Here is a 6,131-nt window from a genome sequence, read left to right on the forward strand (position 1 = left end):
CTCATACCTATAAGATTCAATACATTATTGTAATAGGTTAGAAAGGAAACTGTCTTCTTCCAATTGTTTAATGCCCATAAACAGATAAACACGTTTTAAAAGTTGAAAACTTCCACACATCACAATTAATTCAGAAGATTTTCATGATGGAAAGAAACATAGTGTATTATATGTCAGGAACACCCAGCAAAAGCAAAACACTGAGGGCTAAAGGCTCTGGAGTGCTTTCTTGTTTGCAGTGCCAGAATAGTTCTTAAGCTATTTCACTGTCTCAGGTAGAACAACTGGAAAACTAGTTGGGTAGTTCTCACCAGCAAATACGATTGAACATTGTTCCAGCTCAGAAGTCATAACTCAGGGGAATGTTTTCTTGATCTTTGTGGAATACAAGCTTGTTTTTCCTTCTGTCAAGACAATCAGTAGTTGACTAATTTCAGACAAGCTCTCTGCCAGACAAACGGGAGCTTCACTGACAGAGCTGCAATGTCCCAATTCTGGCCTAGTGCCAATATTACGCACTATTTTGTCTCTCCAAGGTTAGTGCAGCTTAATTATTCCACAAACTGAATGAGAACCGATTATTTGTGTGGTCTTCTGTGAGCAGGGGGAAGAAGTAAGCCACAAGGAAAAAAGTGTACATGAGACAGAAAAGCAAAGACAGAAAAAGAATCGCTTCTGAATCAGAAAAATGCTGAGTTCTGTTCACCACATAGTACCATAAAACACTTCTTTCCAGCCCCTTAACATGCCACAGCCTGGTGAGGAGACAGCACAGTTTGACAAGGCGGAGTGAGCCCATCTCACAGTCCCTGCATCAGCATTCTCTCCTCCACTCCCTTCACTCGCCTTGTGCCACCTCTGGCACTTGCACTCTTCTGCAAGCCAGCTCAGCAGCGCAAATGTGGCAGAACGCTTCTGCTGCCTCCCAACAAGTGAGCAGTTCTCAAAAGAGCTGGTAAGTCCAATGATTCAAAGAGGGCTCTGACAAGAGTCAAGGCTGACACAAGAAGGTGGCTGAAATAAACAGCTGAGAGTAAGGAAGCAGAGAGGGAGTCCTCTTCTTTACCATCATTTCTTTGAGCGAATTATTAAACTGCCTGTCCTTCTGGCGCCGCAGCCTCAGTCTACCTTTAGCCAAACGTTAAAACACAAAGATATACAAAGTGAAATAGCTAGGGTTCATATTAGGACCAGAATAAAGCTAGTACTTGAAATACCTAAATGTTCTCCAAGTCACAAGAATTTTCTTCTCTAGATTACAATTTAGATGCGTCGACCATTTTGATGGATTTTATCATTCGGAGTTAAGGTAACATGAATAGAAAAAATACTTGCCAACTTCCCATAACTAGTACAAACTGAACAGTAATCTTCAAATCCAGTTATAACACCAATGATACATACACAGCTCGAACAAGATTACACGCATATATTTGCAAGACAACAAAAAAGTGGATCAAACTTCCACCTCCTGTTAATAACATGGCTTAGCTCACAACTAATTCTCCAGTGACTGGAAGCTTTGGTGTTCTGTGTTATATGGTCAATTCCTACACGAACAGGAAGCAAAATTCATTTTTTTTCTTGTATTTTCAGAGCACAGGTGGTGTTCTGGACATCTGGCAGCCCAGGATGGCCTTGTCGAACATATCCAATTTGCTGCACGTATGTAAAGCTATTCATGATCACTTAACCTGTCTATGACTGTCTTAGGCTTCAATATGCAAAATCTAAAATTCTCACCTAAAATTTCAATTCTGAAATTTGCCTTAAAGCTGTGTATATCACATGCCTGTGCTGCAATATAGATCCTATGAATTGCATAAGATCTGATACAGAATGCGAAGTAATCTCTGAATAACAAGGTCACACAAGATGAAAAATGATTCTCTATAATTTTACAACCTAACATAGATAAAAATATGCTTCCCAAAGTACATACTTCAGAAAAGTAACCAATGCTTCTGCCAGAAAATATTTTAAAAAAGCTCCAAGGCAGAATTTGGTCCTGAAGAGCCTGCTGTTGCTGTTTTCTCCACAGCTTTTATGTATCATATACAACCATACTAACAATATACAATCTTAGTCCTGGTTTGCCCTCCCTTTTTTCTTTAATATATTCATGTTTCCTGTGAGGTTACACTGACATATACAGAATTACAAGAAAAATAATCAAAATTTTAAATGTACACATTTTCCACAGGCAAAGCTCTGGCAAGTTCCTTAGAAAGCAGTAAGGAAAGAAGAGGTATCTCCGCATATTCCCTATTCTTCTCTCCTAGTCACTCCTCGGGAAAGAATTCAATTCATCTTCTGTCTTACTTGTCTTAATAGTAACTAATTATTTGTAATTCTTGTTAATGAATATATGATTTCTTATTACTTGGCCTAAAATTACTTTCTCTCTGCTATGCTTTTAACAGAATACTTTAAAAAAGATTGCTTTCATCTTATTCCTGTCAATTCCTATTGTAATTTACTCATTTTTGTCCTCCTTCCCTCAAGCTATTCATATTCTTCCCTAGTTTCAATTCGTCACTAATCAAAAGTCCCTGGACACACAAAGTGTTCATAATTAGAAAGCAGCCTCTTATGCAAATTAATATCTATTGTATTGGGTACCTCTTCTGGGATAAGAGTACTATTTCATGGGTGGTACAGGCAAGAACTGCGAAGCACAGCTAAATGCTTCTGGCATTTCAGTCAAACAAGAAAGCATGCTCCTCTACTTCCTAGAGGAAACCACAAAGGTTTGCACTCACTTCTATACACATTTCATCAAGCAGTACTGCAGAGAGCAGTCTGACCATTTCTTAAATAATAATGGTTATTAACTCCTGATATAATAGATTTTTCCACTGGGACAGGGGCAAAAGGTAAGAAAGCCTTTACTTCTGGACATAACTCCTTGGTACTAACCCTGATCTCCCGATTCCTTCCTGAGAAACCTGGCATTAAGAGTTTAACAAATCCTGATTTTCCAGGGAGACTGTAAATTTATAGAAAAGTAGCTTATGTCAAATTTGCCTTAGAAAAAAATAAAAGCATTTCCAGACAACTTCAACTTCTCTGGCCTAGTTTTTCCCAAGAGAAGTAACTAGCACCTGTCTGTTTACTCATCCTGCTCATTTTGCTTTAGTGGAGTTATGTGGATATAAAATCAATATGTATCACTAACAGGAATTGAGCTTCCTGTACTTTTGGAATAAGAGTAAAGTGAAACTAAAGGCAGGAGGCTTGAATTCAAGACAAAATGTTGTCCATTGTACAACATGACATAGCTACAGACACAGAAGATGCTAAATGATGTAGCACTTATGCAGCTGCACCATCTTCACGCTGCTTGCATGCTCTAATCTGGCAGACTTCAACCATCCCCTTGCCCTAAACCGTGCAGCACACATACTATAAAGTTATCTTTGGGATAAAAGGTCACTAGGAGATGCAGAGCCAGAGCTATACAAGCACATCAACATGCAGGACTAAAGCTGCCCTGTGTCCATCCCTCTGATTACTGCCACAGCTAGTGCTACTGAACCTAGTAGACATACAAGATACCAACAGCAGTCCTCTTGTCACTTCTTGCAGCAGAAAAAAACACATGTAGCAATCACACAGAATTTAAATAAATGCTTGGACCCATCCTGAGTTTCTAAACAGTTACTTTTGATTCAGCTGGTGAGTTTTGGCTTTCTAGTGCCCTATTTTACAAGAATGTGTTTTAATTGATTTACTTAAAAAGTATTTACATAATCTCAGATTTCAGATGGCCTACTAACTAATTAGGTGAACTAGTGTCAGGTTTATGTTCAAAGAAGCATTTCATAAAACACATCAGAAAGTATCACAAGGTGTCAGCAAATACGCATAAGTGATTTTATATTACTCTTTATAGCCCATTTCACAAAGTATTTCATCGGAAGAAATTTCTTCTTCTCAAAATCAAATCTCTTTACATGTAACTGTAAAACCGCATCTCCCTCACTTAGGGAATCTTTCTGTGCATATCTGACCAAACCTACACGTTAAGTTTTGCTTATACTGTATACCATGTAAATAAAAGATAGCTCCAAAGGGTATACATACATGGCAAGAATCAGATTAATATAACAAGGTAACGAACTTAAAACTGGTTGTTTTGATGCACAAGCTATCAGATACTAACAGGCTCTTCAACTCTAGCTTAGTTAACAACTGCAGGAAAAGGTACTCAATTCCAAGCATATAGCTCTGAAAGACTCACCAAAGTGCTATCATCTCTTTCTGACATCAGTAGATGTACCATCCACAGCGATTTAAATTAAGTACCCAGTCCCATCAAGTTAAATAGCACGTATGGTACTCTGAACTGTTCTGCTGAAAACAGCTATTCAATCACATCAGAAGTGACTGACAGTAACTAAGCTAGATCACTTATTTTCTTTATAAATTGTACTAAATCTCTGCAGTGTGCTTATTAGAAGAATAGGAACTAAACCTATTGTTCAGTCAAAGCTGAGGGAACTGGAATTAGTTTCTCCCCCATTTCTTCTCTCAACATGAAACACTTAAACAACAACAACAAAAACCCCAAACTATCAAAATCCAAGATATTAAACTGTTTCCTCCGATAAGACAGACAGAAGTAATGAACTGAACTCCAGCAAGGGACTTCTTGTTAGGCACCATAAAAAAGTTCCCTAACAGTAAGGACAGATAACTGATGTAAGAAATAGCTACAGCAGGTCTGAACAAGGCTACATCAACTTATTGCCCTGTCCTTGACAGCAGCCAGTATAAGAGGCACAAGGTGAGGGCAAACAAGCACTGATAGCTTTTCTAGGATTCTTTCCCAGTTTCCAGCATGGGAATGCTTTGGGATGCTTTTCCCAGTTTCTGTTGGTCAAACACATGCTGATACCTTGTCTTTTAACAGTCCTCAGTGGAATCTTCTTCCAAGTTTCTTTTTGTATTCACATAAATGCTTAGTATCCCAAATATCCTAATCAAACAGTTGCACAGATCAACTACACCTAATGGAAAGAAGAGATTCTTAACTGTCTTGGGCCCTGCCTCCCATCAGTTCCCTTCATATCCTTTGGTGCACAGGAAGTTAAATGATTTGTATATAGCTACAGGCTCAGGTACTGGTCCCATCACTGGGGCAAAGAGTAGAAAAATGATCTTTCAAGGCCCCTTTCACCCCTACCTTCTACAATGACTTCTCCTTCAAGATCATTTCCCCATTTACAATCCAAATCATATTCCCCTCAAACTCAAGAAGGTGCTTGGCCAGGAAAGCAAAGTTACTGTCATAACCACACAACTTTGATATAGTATAACTAAAGGAAGACAAACTTCTGAAACTGAAATGAAGTGTTAAAATATTTTCACTCTTATTCTCTTTCTCATTCCTTGCACAACTTAAGTGCATGTATTTCTGACTGCAGCATAAAGAACCACCCACACAGGCAAACAGGTCTTTATCCCTAATGGCTACAGTTAATCTAGAAGTAACCAATATCAACAGTTCAAATTTCTCCCTCGAGTATTAACTTTCATTTCCTTTCTGCATCTATCTTCTGTTACCCTATGGTTTGGTTTAGTTCAGCCACAGAATAGTTCTTCATCCTTAATATCCTAAATTACTTTGTAACTTGAAAGGGTTACCAGAATGCCTTTTTATCCACTTACTGGTCACTGATTAAATATATATACAGGTGTATCAAATACCACTGCACAAACACAGTGGCTGTCCTCAATACTGACAGGAGCGAAGCTTTTTAATTAAATGGAAATCAGCTGAACACCACTATCTCTCAAAACAAACAGGTAACTGTTTAGTCAGAAGTTACCCCACTTGTGGAGGGCATTTCTTCCTTGCAGGAATGGGGGAAACTTAATTATCTACTTAACTGCTCACGAAATACACTTCTGGACGATCGACCTAAAAAACTACCATCTTAAAGTGCTTCATTGTGCGTTGGCTTTGGCCTACACATGGCTCTATTAATCCCAGTGACGTACACACAATAAATCAGGGCTTAACCACGCTCTTTCTTTAGGTTAAGAAAAATTTTTTAGTTTAGGAGAAACTCCGCTCGCGGAAGGGCCGACTTGAACACGGCGCCAGCCCTCACACTCCCCGCCCT

The sequence above is a fragment of the Apaloderma vittatum genome, unplaced genomic scaffold (assembly GCF_000703405.1).
Source record: "Apaloderma vittatum isolate BGI_N311 unplaced genomic scaffold, ASM70340v1 scaffold13122, whole genome shotgun sequence".
Taxonomy (NCBI): Eukaryota; Metazoa; Chordata; class Aves; order Trogoniformes; family Trogonidae; genus Apaloderma; species Apaloderma vittatum.